Source organism: Echinops telfairi, unplaced genomic scaffold (genome assembly GCF_000313985.2).
Source record: "Echinops telfairi isolate 266 unplaced genomic scaffold, ASM31398v2 ScPeMD7_3533;HRSCAF=4204_0, whole genome shotgun sequence".
Lineage (NCBI taxonomy): Eukaryota > Metazoa > Chordata > Mammalia > Afrosoricida > Tenrecidae > Echinops > Echinops telfairi.
In genome coordinates, this window is record NW_022107431.1 from 33415497 (window position 1) to 33422695 (window position 7199).

Genomic DNA, 7199 nt, shown 5'->3' on the forward strand with positions numbered 1-7199 from the left:
ACAAATGCACTTTACACAATTGATGTATGTATGGATTGTGATAGGAGTTGTATGAGCCCCTAATAAAATGATTAAGTTAAAAAAAAAAAGAAATTCAGCCCAAACACACTTTCTGGTCTGATTCTGGGGAGCTGGTGTGTATTGCCACCAAGGAATCTTTTTTTATCCTTAAGTATCTGCCAGAAAAAGTCCTAGCCGCACAGGAAACATGCGGAGGAGTCACTGAAGAAGGCATTGAAAATGCCTTTGAGGTTCTTGGTGAGATTCAAGAAATCGTGAAAACGGGGCTGTGGGTAGGCAACTGCTTCATTTATACCAGTTCTGTCAACAGATTAAATTACTTCATTGGAGGAGGGATAGTCACTATTGCTTACTTGGACAGGACCATATATCTCCTGGGCTATATTCCAAAAGACAATAGGCTCTAACTGGGGGGTAAAGAACTGAACATCATTAGCTACTCCCTGCTGGTTTCTGTGCTGGGGTACCAGACGGCTGCCATGAGAAGGGACTTCAGCATGGCTGATAAGGTCCTACCTACCATTCCTAAAGAACAGAGGACCAGGGCTGCCCACTTATTGGAAAAGCAAGGCTTCAAGCAGCAAGCTCTTACCGTGTCCACAGATCCTGAACATCACTTTGAGATTGCTCTTCAGCTTGGAGAGTTAAAAACTGCCTATCAGTTGGTAGTGGAAGCAGAGTCAGAACAGAAGTGGAAACAGCTGGCCGAGCTTGCCATTAGTGAATGCCAGTTTGGCCTAGCCCAGGAGTGTCTGCATCACACGCAGGATTACGGTGATCTGTTGCTTTTGGCCACTGCCTCTGGAAATGCTGGTGTGGTGAACAAGCTAGCAGAGGGCGCAGAGAGAGATGGCAAGAACAATGTGGCACTCCTGAGCTACTTCTTACAGGGCAAGCTTGATGCTTGCCTAGAGCTCTTGATCAGAATCAGCTGCCTTCCTGGCCCGAACTTACCTCACCAGTCAGGTTTCAAGGGTAGTGCAACTCTGGAGAAAGAGTCTCTCAAAAGTCAATCAGAAAGCTGCAGAATCCCTTGCTGATCCAACAGAGTATGAGAACCTCTTCCCTGGACTGAAAGAAGCCTTTGTGGTTGAAAAAGGGGTGAAGGAAACACACTCTGATCTGTGGCCCGCCAAGAAGTGCCCAGTAGTCACGCCTAATGAAGAAAGAGATGTTCTGGAAGAGGCCAAAGGCTTTCAGCCCCCAAGACCTGCAGCCCCACAGGAAGCTGATGGGAAGCCTGCCTCCCCTACTCCAGTGATAGTGGCCTCCCTCCCACCCAACAAAGAAGAACAGTTTATTTGAACTGGAAGTAGATTCGGATAATTTGGACTTGGAAGATCTTGACACACCGATAGATATCAACCTGGATGAAGAGATTTTGTGTGAATGAACTTAGTGTTCCCCACATAGTCGACCAAACAGAGCGTTAAAATGTATTATCGACCTTGATCTTGACCCGACCACAGTGCATTGGACTATGACAAACGCCTCGGATTTTCGCTCGGAGCAGCTGTGGAGCACTGGGCGCGGAGTGCCCTCCTCGTCGACCAGAGTTGCACGTGCACCTTCTGAATCCCCACACTTCTCTGGTTAACTAAAGCAGACATGGGCTTTGAGTTTTTTTCATAGTCTCATGACACCCTATCTCATAAAATCTTTTGAATTAAAAAAAAAAAGGTGTCTGCCACAAAACCACTCATTGTTTCCTGAATGAATGAGTGAATTGAAGGAATTAATTGATTCTGTGGTGGGCAAGATAAATATCAAAAGCCAATCTTATAATTATGGTGAATTTCCATCCCCTAGAGAAATGCTACCCAAATGATGGCTCAAGGACTCTTGATATGAGGAATTCAGGAAATATACATTAGTGGGTCTTGAAATGGAAAATTCGGATTGACTAGATCCCAGGGGATCCAGAAACCTCTCCTCAAGGGATGCTGCAGCCTAATCGGCGAGGCTAGGGAGCCATTGAGACGGTGGACGTCATAAGGCCCTTCTAGCCACAGCCCCTTTGTGATGCATTCTACGAGAGGGTTCCCCCCAAAAACAGAATTTCCCCCCCAAAGGTAAGTATTTAAATCTTTTTACAAACCAACCTTATCACCCTCAAAGTACTCTCCATTACACTTAATACATTTGTCAAATCTGCGATTCCATTCCTGAAAACACTTTTCAAACTCATCTGTTTGGATGGCAGACAGCACCTCCCTCGTTTTGGGTTTTTTTCCGCCGCTTTTACATCATCAAATTGCTGTCCTTTCATGTCCCTATGCATTCGTGTAAACAAAAAGATGTCGCATGGAGCCAGGTCAGGTGAGTCAGGTGCAGGGGCAAGAAAGGCAGCTGTTTTTGCCAAAAATTGGCGCACTGAGATGGTGGCATGTGCAAGTGCATTGTCATGGTGGCAAAACCAGTCCACCGTTTGCCACAAATCAGGCCTTTTTTGTCACACACTGTTACACAATCTTTTCAGCACCTCTAAATAGAAAGCTTGATTACAGTCTGACCTGGTGGAATGAACTCCAAATGCACAAGGAGTCGACATTTTCATCCATTCTGGACTTTGACAGGCGTCCAGAACGAGGTTTGTCATCAATCAACATTTCACCTTTTTTGACACGAGAAAACCACTCGTACACTTGAGTTTTCCCCATAGTGCTGTCCTCGTAAGCTGTGTTTAGTATCACAACAGCTTCTGTGGCATTTTTTCCGAGCAGGAAACACAATTTCACAGCCACACGCTGTTCTCTTGAATTGGCCATCACTTAAAAACTAGGTTTCAAGGGAAACTGCTTTTATAAAAATATTCACTGTGACCAGAAAGAAGCTTCCCAGGCGACACCACTGGGGGCATTACCTCAGCGAGTTGTCTGATGCTCGCCTGGCGAGTAAAATGCATACTACAGAAGCTGAACCCAATGGAGCTTTTCCTGTTTGTTTTTTCTCGGGAGGGTACTCCCTTGTACATGATAGCCTCTGCCTGTGGTTATAAGTCCATGTTGGAGGGTTAAGGTGGGATGTATTCTAAGTCTGTTTCCTTGGGGGTATGGTCTGCTGAAAGACAAAAACCACACCTCCACCAAAGCCATCCGCTGTATATAAGAGCCGTCTTGGAAGCACAGAGAGAAGTCCCAGGGACCGTGAAGGGAGGAGAGCCACCAACCGAACATGTTTGAAGTGACAGAGGCCAAGCCCTGAGGTACCAGCGGCAGTGGCATGGACACCACAGGGCAGAGCAAAGGAGTCAGGCAAAGAGACCATGAGAGACAGAACAGAAGTGTAGTGTCTAGACTATGAGACTCTGAGGCAGAGCAGTGGGCTGGCTTCCAGGTCCACAGAATCAGGGACCAAGAGTCACGAGGTTGAGAGGCTGAGGACTGCCGAGAGACCAGGCCACTGGCTAAAGACAAGGTGCTGCTGGGGACCAATGTTTTCTGATCCTGAATGTTTCGTGATCTTGGCTTATGGTCACATGCTAACTTCCATAATAAACCTCCTTCCTTACTGTGAGTGTTGGAATCGTGCTAGTCTAGTACTACATTCAGAGGATCTAGAGCTAGATCATTGCCACTAATACAAACTTCCTAACACACTGAGGCTCTAACCACTAGTGAAGGCAAAACTTTAGGGAGGATCCAATATATTAGAGACCCAGAGCAGGCAGACATTCACAGGAAAAGTAACATTGATGTTTTTATAGAGCTTCACTCAGCACACCAGGCGTCAGTGGCCGGCCGTCTCCTATACCATGGCTTAAACACAACAGAGCAGTGCCAGGGTTAGCTCCAGCTTCCCAGTCATAAAGAATAGACACAAACCCAAGCTGCGTAATTGTCCTCAGAAAGGAAGACACATACGGAATTCCACAGCACAGGGCTTGATTATCTTACATGGACTGCTGTGGGAAACACAAACACTTTTCAAAGCATGTAGCTGTATTGCCGGGTGCTGTTGGGTAGGGGCTGACGCATGGCAGCCCTGTGCCTCCACCACCCTCACAGGGTTGGTATGTTTGTCCATCTCATCAAGGGTGCCCTTCGTCTTGACCTTTTCTAGAGAGTGGTCTCTCCTGATGACACGTCCAAATTAAGCAAGACCGAGTCTCGCCATCCTCACTTCTACAGAACATTCTGGCGGTACTTCTGCCAAGACAGATGCATGTGTTCCTCTGGGAGTTCATGGTATATTCAACATTTTTCACTAACACAGCTCAAATGCACCGATTCTTCTTTCCTTCTCTTTCAGTGTTCAGCTTTCACAAGGATGAGTGGCCACATCTGGCATTCTTCCAGTAGCTGCGATGAATACCTTGAAAGTTCAAATGGACTTGAAGACAAACTAGGTCTCCCCCAAAGTTCTCCAGCGACACAGCAAACTCCAGAGTTCACACCAGGAGTCGATTAATCTGAAAACTTACATTCAAAACCAACTCCCTGGAGAAATTATGAGCCACAATGGAGCTGAGCTACAATGGCAAGGAACTGAGACATTTTCATCTCTGGTATGTTTTTATGAGCACTTGCCGCATCCTCAGTTACCTTGCTCTCTCTTCCACTGGTGTCTCTCTCAACTGACCAGCTTTTCTGGAGGCGCCACTCCACGGGGCAGTCAGGGCTCCCACCTTTTGCTATGAATCCATGAGTAGAATCCATGGATACATGGGCCTATTTTATTGTCTGTATCCTTCTTGCAGGGGATTCAAAAATAGAAGTTTGAAACCAGGAAAAGTTTTATAAACTTCCATTGAGTGCACTCAAAAACATTTAGTGTCGATTCTCATGGGTTTTTTGCTGGTTTGTTTGCCTGGTTGGATTGAAGCAGTGCTTGTTTGGGGGACTAGTAATCCAAATAAACTCTAAAACTGAAAAAAAAATACTAGATGCCTGTGTTAAGGTAGACTAAACAAATTCATAAACACACATGTGTATAAAAAACAGCTTTATATACAAGAGCAACTGAATATTGAGGAAATATCCCAGCTTAGTCCAGATGAAGTCCATAAGTCCAACATTAGCTCATACATCGGATACCAATCTATAACATCCTCTTCAGACTTACAAAACACATTCAATGACGCCATATGCAGGACAATCACAGGCCAGTGGGTGGAAAGTCTTGTGGATCCAGTGGTGGCGTAAGCATCTCAGTGCTGGCAGGGGTCTCCACATGGCTCCTCCAGCTCAGGGCACTCGTGTAGGTCCATGTCTTGTTAGCTGCAATGTCTCTCAGGGAGTCAGCCTGCATCTTACCTCCAGCGAGCTATTTATCTCCTTAGCGCCTCCAAATGAGGTCATCAAGCTGACAGGCTAAACTCCACCCCTTCACTCTTAATCCTCTCAAATTGACAACAGATTATGTAACTGCCACAAAGCCTACAAACTGAAGAACATTACTGCTGTCGGGTGCCAGTGAGTTGTTTTCAACTCTAGGCAAGCCGGTGGGGAATAGAACTGCCCCAGAAACCTGGCTGCAACCCTTATGGAAGCCGACCACCAAGTCTTCCACCCTTGGAGTGAGTTCCACCACCAACCTTTCATTTGGTAGCCAAGCGATTAACTGTACGCACCACCTAGAGCTGGCAAAAGCATTTGACAGTTTGCAGAGATGACTCAATCATAAATATCCAGAAACCATACCATGTTTATAAACTTTCAAGGTTGAATATGATAAAACTTAGACCTGTGAATCTCTCTCAAAATGAATTATATACTTTAAATTAGAACTTGAATCAGATTAATATTTTATAGGTACTGACTCCACTTCATCGCAATACACACTAGACCGGGCACTATACCAGTCTAGAGTACTCTGACAAATTAAAGAACACCATTAAGTTGATGGAAGGCTTGCTCTGACAGTATTTATGGCTGTGATCCACATGGATGCAGAAAGACTTTCTGAAGATTGCCACATCTCAGAAAGGAGAGCGTGCACTCAGACCAAACCCAACCCAAAAAACTCCTATCAGGATGGTTTACTGCTTAATTGTAAAAGCTGAAGACCCCGAAGATCATTTGGCAACAAAACTGCACAAAAGAAAAAGAAATTCAGAAAAACTCTTCCTTATGAAGGAAATCGTATTAATATCTCAATGTTAAAAATAGTCTGAATACATTCGAAGCATAACTGAACCAAAGCGTAAGGTTAGCGAGAACACACACACACACACATTCCCAGGAATACAAATGGGTGATGTGAGCGGAACACCGGTCTACACTTAACTGTTGAAAATCGTTGGCTGTGCTTTGATCATTTATAAGCTCTATCACCATAAAGCACTATGTCTCCACAACTCTGCAGCAGGGCCAGGGTCCCTGAGTAGCACAGGCTACTAAGTGCTCTTAAGTGCTTGAGAGCTGGTTCAAACATACCCTGAGTGGCTCTGCAGACAGGCCTGGCACTCTGCTTTCTACGGTGTGCTAGCGTGAAAACTCTTCAGAGCACTTCTACTCTGCGCACTGGGATCGAGTGAGTTGCAGCTGACTTGACAATCAACAGCACCAATCACAGTAGCTAATTTAAGCATTTCTGAAGGAACCACTGGGTTCTCCAACGGTGGCATGCCTGCACCATTTACCACTGTCTTCCAGCTCTCTGCTGGCCGGAGGCGGATACAGTGATGGCGGATGAGAGGACGGGGAGACAGGCTGAGAGCAGACTGACTTGAGGCGGTCTCTTTTCTGTGACTGCACGTGAAAGCTTGAGGAGGGGAAATACAACAACACTCAGTCAGAAGAAGAAGCCTCTGCAGTCGAGAATTCCAGGACCTTCCTTAGGCTCCAGAGCATTCCTGTTCTTGGGCTCTGAGGAATCTCGTACCCTGAGAAACACTCCCCTTTCCTATTGAGGCTGGCTTGAGATGGTTTCAGTTACTTACTACTCTCTCTGTCACACACACCCCTCCGCCAGACACAGTAGAGAAAGAAAAGAAGAAAAGGGAATCGGAATGTTTTTAAAGATGAAAACATGTTTTTAATCCTCTGTGTGGGTCAGCCCATCGAGTCGGGTCTTTAAGGGTTCAATTTCGAATGTATAGTGCTGCTGTGTTTTAGATGGAGGCTTTAAGGCAGATTTCAAGGGTGAGTTACTTCTCAAGCCTTTGGCTCTCAGAGAAGGAGCAACAGCCACCAGCCGAAGACATGGCTTGGCGCTCTCAAACTAGGCTTACAGCA

The 7199-nt window shown here is 45.8% G+C and overlaps 1 protein-coding gene and 1 pseudogene across 1 annotated transcript in view; one reads left to right on the forward strand and one right to left on the reverse strand.

Moving 5' to 3' along the window:
- LOC105978532 overlaps positions 1-1414 on the forward strand; it is a 7829-nt pseudogene extending 6415 nt beyond the window's left edge.
- PEX7 (peroxisomal biogenesis factor 7) overlaps positions 1-7199 on the reverse strand; it is an 80104-nt gene that overhangs the window by 27432 nt on the left and 45473 nt on the right. The window lies entirely within an intron of this gene.